The following is a 17,016-nucleotide window of genomic DNA, read 5'->3' as shown; positions in this document are numbered from 1 at the left end:
GATCCAGGTATCTCCCGTTTCATTATGACCTTGAAACCAGAGTCTGGAATGTAGAGCCCCTGCCTCCCCCAGTATATAACCAGAGAACTAGATAAACGCCAGCTCTTCTAGAGGCCAGCTAATATCTCTGGAGGCTGCAGTCAGAAGTAGGGGTTTGTTTTGTTTTGTTTGGTCATCTGGAAAGGCTCTCCTTAAATATGAAAAAAAACTGATGTATTAAAAGTAGACAGCCACAGGAAGAACAAGTTAGATGGGTGAGCCATATAGACCATCTTCCATATAAGATGGAGGCTAAAATCATAGAATCATAGAATCATAGAGTTGGAAGAGACCACAAGGGCCATCGAGTCCAACCCCCTGCCAAGCAGGAAACACCATCAGAGCACTCCTGACATATGGTTGTCAAGCCTCTGCTTAAAGACCTCCAAAGCAGGAGACTCCACCACACTCCTTGGCAGCAAATTCCACTGTCAAACAGCTCTTACTGTCAGGAAGTTCTTCCTAATGTTTAGGTGGAATCTTCTTTCTTGTAGTTTGCATCCATTGCTCCGTGTCCGCTTCTCTGGAGCAGCAGAAAACAACCTTTCTCCCTCCTCTATGTGACATCCTTTTATATATTTGAACATGGCTATCATATCACCCCTTAACCTCCTCTTCTCCAGGCTAAACATGCCCAGCTCCCTTAGCTGTTCCTCATAAGGCATCATTTCCAGGCCTTTGACCATTTTGGTTGCCCTCCTCTTGACACGTTCCAGTTTGTCAGTGTCCTTCTTGAACTGTGGTGCTTCTTGAACTGTGTCCTTCTTGAACTGTGGTAAAAATGATTAACAGCTTCATCCTATGGCTCAGCTTAAACTGCAGTGACATAAATTGTGACGTGTTCCTTCTTTTGGAACAAAAGTCTAGGGAATTCCTACAGAAATGCCACCTCTTCTCTTTATGATTCTAAATATTGCATTCATGCCAGCCACTGTGGTTCCTGCCATGGCATCATACAGTATCTCAACAGCTTTTTTCAGTATAGAGGGGCTAACATAAGGTCCTATGGGAACAACCTTGCATTTGGGAGACAAAAATTGCTTTTCCCCCCTCCCCAGGTTTGGAGGACAATAAAGGCATGGTTTAGGATTTGAGTCAACTTACCTCCCTGACTGAGTGATATGAGGCCACGACTGCTAACTTAGATGGTTTTTAAAATGAGATTAGATATATTCATAGGGGAAAGGCCAGGAGAGTTGGCATCAGTGAGGTGCATAAATATATAGGGGGTCCACTGCCAGCTCCTGAAGTTTTCTGGGCCCACACCTTCTCCTTGTCCATTCATCTTCCTTCCTTGAGTGACACTACATTTGTGGTGCTCTCCTTTGGAGACACAGTGCAGGTTGGGCCCAGAGAGAGAGAGAGAGAGAAGTGAATATGCAGCAGCAAGAGTGGCAAGGAGGTGTGGATCCACTGATGATGAGAGGTCCACTAAGAACATCTTGCCCAGCCTGGCAACTGCCTGCTGCACACTTGCAAATTGCGAAAGGCTGTAACTCAGTGGTAGAGAAGTTGCTTTGTGCACAGAACATCCCAGGTTCAATCCCTGGTGTCTTCAGGTAGGACTAGGAGGGATCCCTGTCTGCAACCCCAAAGAGCTACTGCGAGCCAGTGTACGCAATACTGAGCTGGATGGACCAGTGCTCTGAATCCGTATAAGGCAGCTCCCTGTGTACCTAACCAGATGCATAGATCTGTCAGTAGATCTCTCAGTGGCTGTTAATCATGAACTTTGAGGCTCTAAAGCAGTGTGCTGCTCAACACCAATTGCTGAGAGGCAACCATAGTCTTTTTTGACCCAGTCATGAACTTCTCAAAAGCCTCTGTTGGTCACTGTATGAAAAAGGATGCTGTATTACGAAGCTGTTTTGTTTGAACAGAGATTTTCTTAAATTCTTATGGCCCCTCTCCAACCCTCTCTATCTGGCCATCAGAACTCTTCCCAGTTGTCATGTCTCAGGACCAGAAGACCCAACCTCACACCAAGCCTTGGGGTATGCTAATATGCTCCCTCGGGGAGTGAGGAGCCAGGGTCCCGAGATAAGGTCAAAGAAGATGAGTTCAGCTTCTGATGTTAGGGTGAGTTCAGGCTATGATATCGAGGCTGAATAGGTCTCAAGCCCGAGGGAAAAGAAGGGCCTTAAATGCCAGATTGGAAGCTGGCCCATCTGGAGAAGTGACTACAGTCAAGGACTTCCTCGGAGTCTCAGGAAGACCATTGGAGAGAAGGGAGTTTACTGGAGTCAGCTGAGCCCGGGGTATGGTTCCAGCAGCTCCAGCTCAAATAACCCAGTGCTGGCTGAAAGTGTTGCTGGAACAGTGTCTATGTCTCAGGTTTGGGCTCTGCCTGCTTTTGGATCCCCTGCTAAACCTGACCATGGATTGCTGTGACCCTGCCTCTCTCAAGGCCCTTGTTGCAAATCATTCTGGCATGGACTCTGACTTTGGACTGCTGCAATTTTGCCTCTTGCCTGACCCTTCATTGTACACCCTGCTGCCTGGACATGGGCTCTGGACAATGCTCTATTTGCTGCCCACATTGGTGTTGCTGCTGCTGTCCCCTGGTTACTCAGGTGCCCAGTGAGAACAGGACACCAGGCCAGGCCCCCACCTCAGGGTGCACCCCTCAGGCGCCTTGAGTTGTGTTCTGGATGTTTTTGTCTGGCTGGAATGTGTCCTTGAACTCAGATAATGCCTTTTGCTTGCCTGGATGAAGAATTGAGAAAGCTGTGTGTGTGTGCTTGTAAACTAGCCTACTATTGCATTTGTTTTCCTGCTCACATTGGCCTCTGGCCACTGGCATGTGGCCCCTGGGAAGTTACAGCAAATGGAATGTGGCCCTTGAGCTGAAAAAGGTCCCCAACCCCTGCTTTTGAGTACTTGGTTGGGAATGGAAAACCCACGGTGGCTTTATGCTGCTTCACTTGCAAAGCAGACCACACTTAACCATTTCCTCTCTCATCATGCTCGGCACCTCCTGCTGGAAGAACCGGGCCCCTCTGGTTTGGCCGAGGTTGATTTGCGTGTTATGACATGAGCAACAAATGTTGATAGGTAGGGGTGTGCGCACGTGTGTGTGTGTGTGTGTGTGTGTGTGTGTGTGTGTACATGGATGAGGGAAGGACTTGTCCAATTAAGCCAGAGGAAAGAAACGGGAAGCCCTGCAGGCCATCGAGGACTGTAACAAAAACAAGTTTCCCAAAGACCAAGACAAGCCTGGTAAATCTGTAATGTGGTGTCCTGTTTCCTAATCTTTCCAGTGAGGAAGCAGCGCGTTGAATTTAAAGTATCCCTCTGGTAAAAGCTAACTATTTAAAGAGTTCTGGGGTCCCAGCAATGCAAAACAAAGATTTGTTGATTAAAAACACATGGTTTGCTCATGAGACTTGAGTAGCCAGAAAAAATCAGACCTGACAGTATTTTGGCTTTTCTTCTACCGCAAGACAAGATGGTGATTTATTACAGTGATGTCAGCAGGGCTTGAAAATGTTCCCTGAATTGTCTTAATAAATATAAAAAAGCTTTACCTTGAAATCATTAGGCCCTTGGCCTGTTTATGTGAAGAAAACTAAGAATGAAATGGTCCATTCAAACGCCTCCAACTCTTTAATGATCATATATCCATCATGCATGAACTGATGGTAGTGTAATTCTAGGATATAGGCCTGTAGTTCCCAACATGGGGCACATGTCTAGAGATGTAAAAGTTCTGGAAATTCTGAAGCCATGAGAAAACATTTTTTCTTCTGGGGAAAATGGAAATTTTGGAAAAACTGAAAAAAGTTCAGTGTGGAGTAGTTTTATGAATTGGGTGAAACACAGTGTAGCTAAAAGTATTGTGCTTGCAATAAAACAGGTAATCACCCCCCTTTCCCTCAAAAGAAAAAAAGAAAAGAAAAAAAGCAAGAAACCATCAACATAAAAAATAATCAGATTTGCCCCTTAGCACCAACAGCAAATAAAGTTAAGGTCCACCTCAGTATTTAAGCTCCATAGAAGGTCTACCCTTTGAGTAGTGCTTTTTTTAAAAAAAACAAAACAAAACCAGAAGACACAACATATACATGCAATTTATTCTATCTCATTTTCTGAACTACTGTACTGCTATCATTTTCCATTTCTTCTTGCTCTTCCTCTTTGTCATTTTTCTCATGGACCTAAAAAATGGCTTTGGAAAAAAACCGACTTTTTCTGGTCCCCCCCCCCCAGGCCTTTCCATCTCTACTTGAGGACAGACGGGGCAAAGCATAAGGTAATTTTTTTTTGTATGATAGACATGCCCCACGGGGGGCAATTTGATTTTTAAGGGGGACAATTTGGAAGTTTGTTTAGACCAAGTTAATGGCCTTTTAGGCTTCCTCCACATGAACAGGAGCTCACTTTTCGAATAATAAGAATTATATGTCACGGGGGCAGGCATCAGGATTTTAGAGATGCTTAGGTGGGTATGGCAAAACAAGAAAGAAAGAAAGGTTGGGAACCACTGATAATAGGCATTTGCCTGATACCAAGTTGGTCCATAGCGGGCCGGGGGGCTTGAGTCCTAGACTTGAGTCCAGGAGCCACAGGCATCCCTCCAAGCCTCTCTCTATGGCCTTTGAGGTTCTTCCCACCCAGATCACACACTCATACCCCTCAGTCACCCCGATAAAATCAGGACATCCTGCATTTTCGCACGAGATTATGAAGCCTCAAAAAAAGAGCACGTCTTCTGAGACCATGATCTTGTGCAGATCTTGTGACTTGTGCAGGAGTGTGGCCCCTGGAGATGCGTGGCATGTTTTTTTGCCTTGACATGATGGAGGGTATGCACACTTTCTCCAGCCCCCCTTCTTTTACTTTGCACCCCTCTTTTTGCCTGGCTGAAATGTACCAGTGAACTCTGATAATGCCTCTTGCTGGAAGGAGGATGGGGGAGGCTGTAGTTACTTGATCACTATAGTTTATTCATTCATTACTCCACCGACCATTGCCTCTGGCCCCACCGACCAGTGGCGTGTGGCCCCTGGAAGGCTGCCTACGAGGGAATATGGCCTTTGGACTGAAACAGCTTCCCTACCCTTGTCTACTTTCCCAGTAGTGATGTATGGAAGTGAGAGCTGGACCATAAAGAAGGCTGATCACCAAAGAATTGATGCTTTTGAATTCTGTGCTGGAGGAGGCTCTTGAGAGTCCCATGGACTGCAAGAAGATCAAACCTATCCATTCTTAAGGAAATCAGCCCTGAGTGCTCACTGGAAGGACAGATCCTGAAGCCGAGGCTCCAATACTTTGGCCACCTCATGAGAAGAGAAGACTCCTTGGGAAAGACCCTGATGTTGAGAAAGATGGAGGGCACAAGGAGAAGGGGACGACAGAGGATGAGATGGTTGGACAGTGTTCTCGAAGCTACCAGCATGAGTTTGACCAAACTGTGGGAGGCAGTGGAAGACAGGAGTGCCTGGCGTGCTCTGCTCCATGGGGTCACGAAGAGTCGGACACGACTAAACAACAACAACCCTTGTCTACACTGAGATGGCAGAAAATATCCAAGGTTTCAGATGGAACTTTTCCCTGCCAGCCTTTTCTGGAGGGGTTGAACCTGGGACCTTTGGCGTATAAGGAACTTGCTCTGCTACTGTGCTGCAGCACTTACTTACAGATTCTCTCTCTAGCATCCACACTTAAAATGACCAGGTAGCAGGGTGTGAGACCTGAAAGATATGCTGCCAGTCAGAGTAGACAAAATGGTTCTCCCTGGACAGATAGTCTGATCTGCTACGAGGCAGCTCCATGTAACAGACCAGAGCTGGACTCCACAACGGCAGATGGCTTTTGAGAAAGACAGGGGAGGCCCTAATCGAGAAGAACCACCTCCAAGATAGATGAGATAGGACAGAGAGAAGCTCTACCCACATGCCTTCTTTCTCATCTATCGCAATGGCCTGCCCTTTCAAAGCCAGCTAAGCTCTGTTTCTTGGCAAGCAGAATAATCCTTGATGGTCTGGCTTTTTGAGGCACATCAAAGCAGGACGGGGGATTCCCAAAAGTTTGACAAATGTGGCTCAGGCCTGTTGAGCTTCCCACCCACCGAGCAGGATGCAAGCCCTCTGCCGTGTTGTTGTGGGTGTAGCCTCTGTTTCTGAAGTCTTGGGTAGGCATGGAAATGGGTTTGTGATGCCATTCCAGGCTGCCAGATTGTGTAAGCTGCGCAGGCCTGCTGTGTTCTGGGACTGTGCCAACCTTATGCAACTCACTTTGTTGTAGTAGTTGCCATTGTCTTGTGCTCCTCCTCCTCCTTCATGATGATCCTGTGTAATCCATGGTGTATATGTCACCCTTTCAGATAAATCCCCAGCATCTCTAGGGTTGGGAATATTCCCAGTCTGAAACCATTGAAAAGTCACTGTCAGTTATTATAGGCAATACTGAACAAGAAGGACCAGTGGTCTGACTTAATATACCCTTAATATACCCGGATACTCAAACATACAGCTGCTGCACCCAAACTAACAATTCTTTAATATAATGACCATGAAGCATAACTTTGCAGCAAGTTGAATCACCATTGGCCAGACTGCCATGTTGGGAATGTGGTCAAATTTGTCCTGCAATTTCTTCACTGTGCATACAGTTCACCATTCAATATACATTTACTGCTCATCCCACTATTTCCTGTATATCTCTATATGGACCAATAACCGGGTTGAACACTAGACAAAGCCATACAGTTCATGTCAATTTTGGATGGTTGTCAACTCAGTGTGATCCATCTTCCATAAAGAAAAATGTCTAGGACAACTTTTCTAAAAGGAGAGTCAGTATCAGAGTCAGCAAGATTTTGTTCTGTTGCTGGGTGGTCCTGAAAAAAAAAATAGTTCAAGCCTGACTGCTGTCGTGGGATTTGTGTATGTGTGTGTGTGTGCCCGTGCATGCTTACAGCTGCAATCTTATGAGCACTTACCTGGGAGCAAGCCCCATTGAACACAGTGAAGCTTATGTCTGAGTGAACATGTGTAGAATTGCACAGGACATAAACATGTTTCCAATTCATTGTTATTCTTTCTTAAGAAGACAGATTGCTCATTTTATGAATTGTTTTCAACACTGGTCATGCTAACTGGCTGGCAGGAGAGGGGTCTAGGCTCAAAATGCAGGATATGAATATATGAAAATAAAATCTATTAAATAATACAATGCATGCCCCTTGCCACCCATTTCAACTATAAAATGTGAATAAGGGTTTCTTCAAATACCATGCTTATTGAACATTCATGATGATTTGTGCTTTTGATGATATTGGGGTACATGCACCCAATCCTACTCTCAACGCTGTTTGCACTTGCAAACGTTTGGGAATGGCCACACTGTTTAGTTTTCAGTCATAGCACCCTGGTGTATTTTTGTCCTGCATTTGTTGTGCAATGTGTCATCAAGAGTCACAGAACAATCTGAAGCAGAGCAAATCCGCCACTACTCTACTAATGCAGTAACAAGAGTTCAAGAAGCAAGACCTCAGGTAATTCATGGGATTTCAAATACTCATCCAAACCGTGCTTTAGACAGGGTTGCCATATTTCAAACAGTGAAAACCCGGACAGAAAAGTTGTTGAGTTGTGTTTTTAGGCCAAAGTTATTGAGCTGCTGCTGACTGCAGTATTCCGGATACGTCCGGGAAATTCTGGACGTATGGCAACCCTAGTTTAGATCATGGGTAGCCAACACCAGAAGCTTTGGGGTTGCAACTCTCATCATCCTTGACCATCAGCCCTGCTGGCTGGGAATAACAGGAGTGCAGAACATCTGAAGGGCAATACAATAGTTACTCCTGATTGACCTTTCCAGTCTGCCTGGCCCAAAGCTAAGGGATGATGGGAGTCAGGCACCATATGGACTAAAATGGTACCCCTGACTACTAGGTCCAGTCGTGGCCGACTCTGGGGTTGCGGCGCTCATCTTGCTTTATTGGCTGAGGGAGCCGGTGTGCGGCTTCCAGGTCATGTGACCAGCATGACTAAGCCGCTTCTGGCGAACCAGAGCAGCGCACAGAAACACCGTTTACCTTCCCGCCAGAACAGTATGTATTTATCTACTTGCACTTTGACGTTCTTTCGAACTGCTAGGTTGGCAGGAGCAGGGACCGAGCAACGGGAGCTCACCCCGTCGTGGGGATTTGAATCGCCAACCTTCTGATCGGCAAGTCCTAGGCTCTGCAGTTTAACCCACAGCGCCACCCGCGTCCCTTACTGTGCTAATAGGAATCTTTAGGCCCCAGCTCCTGCCATGTATGGTTCTTGACCTTTAAGCCAGAATTGGACCAGGCAGTACTTCAAACAGAGGATTGTCTTCTGACCAGCCTCCAAATAGAGGACATCCTTCTGTAAAACAGGAGGCATGGCCACCCTAGGAAGCCAGGCCTTGTTGTGTAGTCAGAGTTTGAAATAAGCACTATTTACTCTTGGATAAACTGTGCTATAATCTTCCTAAGCAGAGTTTAGCTTTGAAAAATGGGTTAAATCCTTCTGGGATAATCTCCAGGCCTTGTGCTTTTTCTGAGCATGAGTCACTAGGAGGTCTTTTGACAGAAAGGATTGGGGGGGGGAGTGGGTTCAGGCCAGCAGAAATGTTCAGATGGTGCTACAGGCCAAATCAATCTTGGACAAAAAATTCATGGACTTCACCAGTCCCCCATTCTGCCTGTGGACATGTGAGGAAGCTCAGTAGGCAGGAAAATGCCTGGGAAATCAAACAGGCTTGTCAGTTTTGAAATTCTTTTTTTTAAAAAATATAAATTAAAACAAAAGCATGGGGGAGGGGGAAGCCAGCCTCTGCACTGAGTCATTGCAGAAAAGCAATGTGGTTTCCATCTCAGTGAAATATGGAAGAGGCGTGTCTCTCCTGGTCCCCTTTCGAAGCCATGAAAGTCCAGCTACAACCACAGTGCAATAAGTCCCAGAGCTGGAGGACTCACTGAACAAACAATACGATTACAAATAACATACCCAGCAATAGCATGTGTCTCAAAACACTGACCCAGGAGAGCATAGCGTCATGAAATAACAGAACTGTGCTCTGTTCCCTCTACCTTGACTTACTGTGCAGGCTGCCAACTCAGTACAGTAGAGGCTAAGCAGGACTTCAGATGGTCCTTGAGCAGCTTGCACTCAGGAAACAGGCCAGTGTGAGCAATTATATGAGGGCAGATGGGACCCTATTGGTTCCTTAGGTCACGTGAGCCCTGCTGAAAGCAGCTGTATACTTTTGGGGCACTTTTACTGCAGCCTTTGAATTGTTGGTCAACGTTCAAGACATTTTGCACTAAATACACATGATTATTTTGACGATTTTAGGATTTCTTCTTCTTCTTCCTCTTCTTCTTCTTCCTCCATATTTGCCATTGCCTTCTTATTCATTTTTCATTTTCATGATCATAAAAGCAACTCCTCCAGCCAATATGTGGTGCTGTTCTATATCCTTAGTGCTTTGCCATATACACACATTTTCCATATAATGCATTTTATTTCCAGTAATATTTGCATTTTATGCACACTTAACCCTAGTATATGCATTTTTGTACAAATTACTTGGCTGGAGAACTGCATTTCAAAATAAGGAGAAATGCAAATTTCAAAGGACGGCTGTGTTTCAGTCCCCGTACCATGTCGGAAAGTGCAAATTAGGCAGATTCACCTTTAAATGTGAACTGGATTGAAATTCTCCCCCATCCTTACTTGCAAGCAATAATGAAGTTTGTTTCTCTAATGGAAGTATTACAGCATACCCAAAAATCCACCATGGAATAAGCAGGTGGAGGGAGGAGTTTTTGAGTGGGAAAACAGCTGGTGGGAAAACAGTTAAAAAACATGAGTTGTATCCAGCTAAATTCTGTGGTGTAAACCACTGAGCCTCTTGGGCTTGCTGATCAGAAGGTCGGCGGTTCAAATCCCTGCTACGGGGTGAGCTCCCGTTGCTCTGTCCCAGTTCCTTCCAACCTAGCAGTTCGAAAGCATGTCAGTGCAAGTAGATAAATAGGTACTGCTGTGGCGGGAGGGCAAACGGCCTTTCTGTGCACTCTGGTTTCCATCACTGTTCTCCATTATGTCAGAAGTGGTTTAGTCCTGCTGGCCACATGACCCAGAAAGCTGTCTGTGGACAAACACTGCCTCCCTCGGCCTGAAAGCGAGATGAGCGCCGCAGCCCCATAGTCGCCTTTGACTGGACTTAACCGTCCAGGAGTCCTTTACATTACGTTTACCTTTGTAGCCTGCATTTCACATATCTTTTGTCCACTGCTCCCTCTGGTTTGCTATTCCATAGGCCCCATCAAAATGCCACACATTTAAGAATCGAAGGCTCCAATTCAGTTATCGGATAACATGCATACATCAAAGCTGTTTCTTCTTTTGCCTTACATACATTGTTTAACCAAGGCAGAGTAGGATGATCACACATAGAAAGGGAGCGGTGGGAGGAGGAGGAAAGGAACTGGCATGTTCTTGGCAGATAGGATTGGAGTGGAAAGAGCAAACACTCGTGCCTCCCCTGTCATGAAAGGCAACGGGCAAGTTACAACTGAGCCAGCTGTCATAAATAATCATCTCAGCAATTCCTTGCTGTTATGAGACATACCTGAAGACATCCTCAGTGCTGCAGCCAGGGATAAGGCCATTTTGTGCTACGCATCAACCACAGGAGAGAACAACAAATGGGATTCTCAGATCTCTTTAGCCGAAATAGAAGCAGCGCAAGCCTCATTTTAGGAGTGGGAAAACTGTGACCCTCCAGACGGTCGGGTGATGGGGGGTGGGGTGGCACTCACCTGACACAGCAAGGAGGGCAGCAATGTGCAAATGCTCAGGCAGGAGTGGCGGATTGGCTTCCCCCCTTCTTCCTAGTAAAAGCAGCACTGACTCAGCTGCTGGGAGGTCAGCTGAGTGCTGCTGCTCCACCATTCCGTTTCTGCCACCAAATGCTGCTGGATGATCGCTCCTATTATCCCTGGCCAATGGCCATCACATGTTTGTCAATTCTCATCATATGCTTGCCAGTCAAATGGAGACCCCCTGCTGGCCAAACCGCATCTGAATATGTCACAAATACATTGGCACATCTCTGGAGGGCCAGAGGTTTCCCATCCCTATCTTAGTGGTAAAAAAACCACTCTGAAGTAGAACAGTGCAGAAGAGGAAAGGTCTTTGTTTACAGTTATATATCCCATAATGCACCACACATTTCCATATATACTTACCACACAGAATTTGTAGGATATGGTCCTTGGGACACATATATCAGAAGCTCACCTTTGCTTGCAGAACCTTCACCTCTGATACGTTACAAAAGCAATCACACAGCAAAGGTTTTTTGTTGTACTAAGATGCTTATATTAACATGTTCACTCAGACCTAAGAAATCATGCTGTCTTCTTATGCTATGCATATTTTGGTAAGTGGGACTTCATGATCAACAGCTGAATGTTCTGTTTGCAGTAAAAGTCCCTACCACATCTTTCAAAGGAGAGAAAGTTCGGCAAAATTGCATCTTTCTCTCTTTCTTTCATGGTTGCATGAGTCATAAGTAGCCAAAATGGAGTTCAAAGAGCCCCTGGGTAATTAGGATCTTTGAACTGTTTCTGAGTCACCTTGGGATAACTGTGACTGCACAATAGATAATGGGATGAGACGTGTAGACAGAGTTTGCATCAGCAGTCAGCATCATTGGGCATCTGCTCTAGCTTAACCACTGCTAGGGAGTGCATTACTAATACCCTCAGCCTTACTACGCCTCATCCCTTTCTTTGTTGCCTGTTCACCTGCCCTCCCAAACTGTGTGATGGGACTAAGGAAAAGGAGCAACAGTTTCCACTCAGTTTATGGGGCAGGGCCATAGCTCAGTGGTACAGTATCTGCTTTGCAGAGGATCCCAGGTTCAACCAGGTAGGGCTGAGGAGACCCTCGTGCCTCTCCAGATAGGGCTGAGGAGACCCTTGCCTGAAATCCTGGGGAGCCACTGCCAGACACTGAATACTGAGCTAGATGGGCAAAGTTCAAGGCAGCTTCCTATGTCCTCTGCTTCTGGGTGGTGGCATGAATTGGGACCAAAGGGACTGGGCAGGTGAATGGGTAGCAGAAACAGAAGCAGCAATAAGGAGAAAGTGAGGCTTATCAAGGAGGGGAAAGGCCCTGAAGTCACCATGTCCAAGAGTCCCTGAGCATAAACAAACTCCCTCAAAGCAGACAATGACCTAGGGTGGAGCTACATTTGGATCCCCTATCTGTGCAGACCCTGAAGGAATAAGAAGATTATTAATCTATTCATTGCAGCCTTTGGGAATCTGGTGCCCTCAAGGTGCTTTGCACTACAACTCCCATCAGCCCCAGTTGGCTCATGTGCTGGCTAGGCCTGATGGGAATTGTAGTGCAAAGCAACTGGAGGATATCAGGTTGCTGGAGGCTAATTTATTGGATGTTTCTGGGTTGTATAAAGACAACCTTTTCTCCTAACAGTGAGAACATTGCAGAAACACCTGGCTCATGGAATATGTCTCTTGTGAGCTTCGGGAGAAATGAACACTGTTGCACTGGATCTTTGAGGGTGCGTCTGGAGGGGGTTGGAAGCTTTTAGTTAACACGTGCTAAGGCTCTCCCTCCGATTCCAGGACTGTTGTGATCCATTGCTGCCTCTGATGTTTCTCTGAATGTCACAGCTGTCTCAGCCCTGCACCGTTGATGTGGTGGAGCTCTTAATTAAGCACGCAAATGGGACAGCTGAATTTGCTGGAATGTCTTCTCTGTTTGAAGTTAAGCCTGCGCTTCAGGGCTTAGTGGATCCAGACCTAGATAAGCTCCAATCTCTTAATGGGCTGGAGAGCACAGAGCAACAAACGTCCTCCCTCTGCACACATGCTCAGACACCCACATGAACACACAAACAAACTCTTAGCAAATGAGGAATTAAGTAAATACATAAATGTGTTAGTTTACAAACAGAACTGTTACTTGTTACTCAGAGTATTAAACATCGCTTTTCCTTTCCCCCCTTCTACCTCACTGGCTGGCTTGCTCTCTCTCTCTCTCTCTCTCTGTGTGTGTGTGCGCATGTATGTGTATGTTTTTTGCTAAGCTGTGAAAGACGTTTGTTTCAGTTGCCAACATCTCTGCAGAACTAATGTGGGTGGATTGTGACAGATATAATTTCTCCATCCCACAGTTTCATCAACTTGAGTTCTGTTAAACTATACCCGCTGGGCTTAGCTCCTTTTAAAGTTTCCGCTTTGACAGGTAGATTTATTAGTCTTGAAATTTGTACAAATCAGATGTCACTTGTGGCAACTTGTCAAAATGTCAGTCTGGCGAGGGAGGCATGAAAGGATTTTCTGGAGAGAGAGTGAGAGAGAGAGACTGAGCCAGACGGGAAGCAAGCTTTAAAGAACTCGAGTAACAGCAGAAGAAAGGAGGTTGTGGCCCCTCCCTGTTCCTTGATCCTAGGTTTTGCTTTATTAAATACATAGCGCCAGAAAGTGGGAGATGCCATTGGAAACCAGTCTTCTGCTTGTCAAGGCTGACAGCCTGCAGAGATAGCCTCTGCCTCTTATTGAATGAAGCTTCTCAGCTTGCGATGGGGATACTCAGTGGGCAAGCCAGAGAGGCAAAATTTTAGCCCAACATCATCGCCCTTCAGTATTTCAACCATTCAGTTTGATCTCTTGACAAGCATGATCAATGTGGCAGAATGAGTTTCAGAGGATTCTGTTTTGAACATTTTTTTGGGTGGTGGTGGGGAGCTCAGCATTCGCTGAGGGTACATAGAAGGTTTTTGTTTTGTTTTTTTTAAAGGAAAATGCTAAAATGCTGCAAAAGAAGGCAGGAAAAGCCAGGTTAAAAAGTGGGATTTTCTGCAGTTTTCCTCAGGTTCCACAGCAGAATAACTCTCTTTCACTTTGGTGAAAAAGGTGCTCAGCATGGCTTATCTTTTATCCATTGGCATAAAGTTAGCAAGAATATTGTCAAGCTCCTCCTGATGGTGGGTTATGAATAGGGATGTTGGACGATTCCATTGGAAGCAGAATCTAGGACTGTGCACAAGACTCCCCCTTATCTGGGCCAGTGATACAGTTGGTGAATGGACGATACAGTCTTGATGGGGTCTGTTTCCCCAGCATGCTCCCTGCAGCCTTCCCATTGACAGCCCCAGATCACTCTGGGATTATTATTTTTACCAGTCTCGGCCCATGTCTGGATCCTCCTGAATTAGCTTGATTCAGTTCAAAATTCAGCCAAATCTGGAGTCTACCCCTAGCAGAAATGAGATCAGAAATCACCACAGTTCACATGTTCGCCCAAGGTCAGGGATGGTATTCACCATTATTTCATTTTTAGTCTGCAAACATTACCTAAATAATTATATTATTTTCTACATTGTTTTTGCTGCTTCCTGTCCATTGAAATGCATCAAAGTTATAGTGAGTCACATAACTGATGGCGTTAATTTGGCCCTATAGAACAATGACAGAAACACAGTAGGTTTTAGCAGAAGTCAAACTGTATCTGAACAGAAGGAGCGCTGTTTGTGACAGACACTGGATTGAACAGAAATCACTGCCTTCTTGCATTCATAGTTATGAAAGAGAATAAAGAACAGATATGAAGCACCTCAAACCCAGGCCCAAATGTGGCCCTCCAGGCCTCTCTGTCTGGTCATTTGGTCACACCTCCTTCTCAGTGACACGCTTCCCCCCCCCCCCGGCCGTACACCCCACTGGCCTTGCTTTGCTCCCACCTTGAGTGTTTGTTCCTGGATGGAGTGCATCTGTGGACTCTGTTCATGACTCCTGCTTTGATCTGGATGCATGATAGAGAGGTTTGTGTGGAAACTAGCCTATGGTGCACAGATAAAAGTTGCATTCTTTATTCTACCCACTTTCCCCAGCTAGCCCTGCCCCCAGCATTGTGTACAGGCAACTCCCCATTTGTGCATGTTGGACACACCATTTTTGGTGCTGGAAGGGGGTGGGGCAAGCTTATGCACACCAAACTGACATGTGTGGTGCCTCCGAACGCAACCTCCACACAAATGGGGAGTTGCCTGTACTTTCATTAGCACCCCCTTAGTATCTATGGATTCAATGTTGGGCATGTGGGAGCACACCTTGCTCCAGCAAAGGAACAATCAAGCACTCACTTGAACCTCCTGATTGGCCCTTTGAAGCCCCACCCTCACCAACCTCATACCTGATGTCATTTATTATGCCAAGTGTAGGGTAGGTAGGCGTGGCTTTTCCAAAATGGCCTGGTGAGCCAAATGGGAAGGCCTAATGGGCCAAGTTTGGTCCATAGCCTAGCGGTCCCCCACCTTTGCTACAGATCTTCATGCTGCATTTGCAGATGCCTCTGGGCCAGGATAAGATGAGCATATGGAACTGGAGTAGTGCAAGCTGACATGGCCACAATCCTGCATTCCTTCAGCTCAGTGGTTCACAATTCCCCCCCCCCCCCCGTACCACACTTTCAGAATAAAATTTTGCCCACACCACACTGAATCTTTTTATTGGTAGCAAATACATTGGAAAACAAAAAGAAACAACTCCTAGCAGGGCTTGATTTATAACATAGAACACAACTACTTTGTAATATGATCATGGGACACCCAGAAAGTATAATGCAATGCAGCCATGTAAGAACATGAATCATATCCATAATATAATTATAAATGAGCCTCTTGCATATGTATGTATACAAATTCAATGAGAGGTGTGAGCTTGCTTTTGCCAGGTGATCTCATTTCTATTAGGTCTAATTTGAGACAAACAGTCTCTTATCTCCTCATCAACACAAATCCCTGTTCACAACAATATGTCATGGAGAGCTGTAGAAGAACAGCCAATGCTCTTGAAAAGAAGCATGGATTATGACTGTATATCGGGGAAAAAGTTATTTTGATATTATATTATATTGCACTGAAATGTTTAAATGTTTATTTGATCGTCCTTGAATCTTCCTGCCACACTTGCCATCCTCTCCTGCCACACCAGTGTGGTGTACCACACCCTTGGAGAACCACTGGTTCATCTCAGTGACTTGAACCATCAGAATGTGGTTCCAGAGATGTTCGGAACAAGCCTAAATCACACTTGTACTTTAATTTTTTTAAAAAATAATGTCAACAGCAGGTCTTGGGGCATGTTGAGTATAATAAGGATCATATCAGATGCTGGATCGTGACTGTCTCTGTTCCCCTTTTATAGGGGTCAGCAAACTTTTTCAGCAGGGGGCCAGTCCACTGTCCCCCAGACCTTGTGGGGTGCCAGACTATATTTTGGGGGGAAAATAAAAATGAACGAATTCCTATGCCTCACAAATAACCCAGAGATACATTTTAAATAAAAGGACACATTCCACTCATGTAAAAACATGCTGATTCCCAGACCATCTGCAGGCTCAATTTACAAGGTGATTGGGCTGGATCTGGCCCCTGGGCCTTAGTTTGCCTACCCATGCCCTTTTAGATAGGATAGTATTGATTTGTGAGCCCTCCCTCAATGCACAGGGTTCGATTACATGATTTCTATATCTCCTTCCAGCCTTTCAGTTCTATGGTTATAATTAGGAAGGCCCTGGAAGCCATGTGTGCACATATGCACTAATTAGTCATACCCAGAACAACCTGTCATCAAATTGCCACCATAGTTGCTTCTGCTGAGTTTTTCTTTCCAACATGAGCAAGGAGTTCTGTGGTGATGCAATGAGAATGAAGCAACATTGTGAATCTTCCCACCTCGGCCACAATTTCTGAGTGCAAGTGGCTTTATAGCCAATAAGGAACAGAAAAAGTTGCCTTATAAGAAGTCAGTCCAATGGTCCGTCTAGCTCAGGAGTAGCTCTCCAGATCCTTCTCAGTCTTGGAGGATGGCCTAAAAATATATGATTGGGCACTAGTAGAAATTCATATTTTTATATCAGCTTTATGTTTACCATGCATGCACACATAGTAAACATATGGATA

The 17,016-nt window shown here is 45.5% G+C and overlaps 1 long non-coding RNA gene across 1 annotated transcript; it reads right to left on the bottom strand.

The window, feature by feature from the left end:
* Positions 1-823: 823 nt before the first annotated feature.
* LOC310695847 lies at positions 824-11,613 on the bottom strand. The gene is made up of 4 exons (XR_014520283.1): positions 11,319-11,613; positions 10,268-10,560; positions 6,276-6,880; positions 824-1,362 (listed from the first exon to the last, which is right to left on the bottom strand). It is a non-coding gene; the product is annotated as an uncharacterized lncRNA (long non-coding RNA).
* Positions 11,614-17,016: the final 5,403 nt, after the last annotated feature.

The sequence above is a fragment of the Podarcis liolepis genome (genome assembly GCF_965112155.1).
Source record: "Podarcis liolepis genome assembly, chromosome: 16".
Taxonomy (NCBI): domain Eukaryota; kingdom Metazoa; phylum Chordata; class Lepidosauria; order Squamata; family Lacertidae; genus Podarcis; species Podarcis liolepis.
The sequence above is the reverse complement of the archived record's forward strand: the minus strand, read 5'-3'. Positions and strand labels throughout refer to the sequence as shown.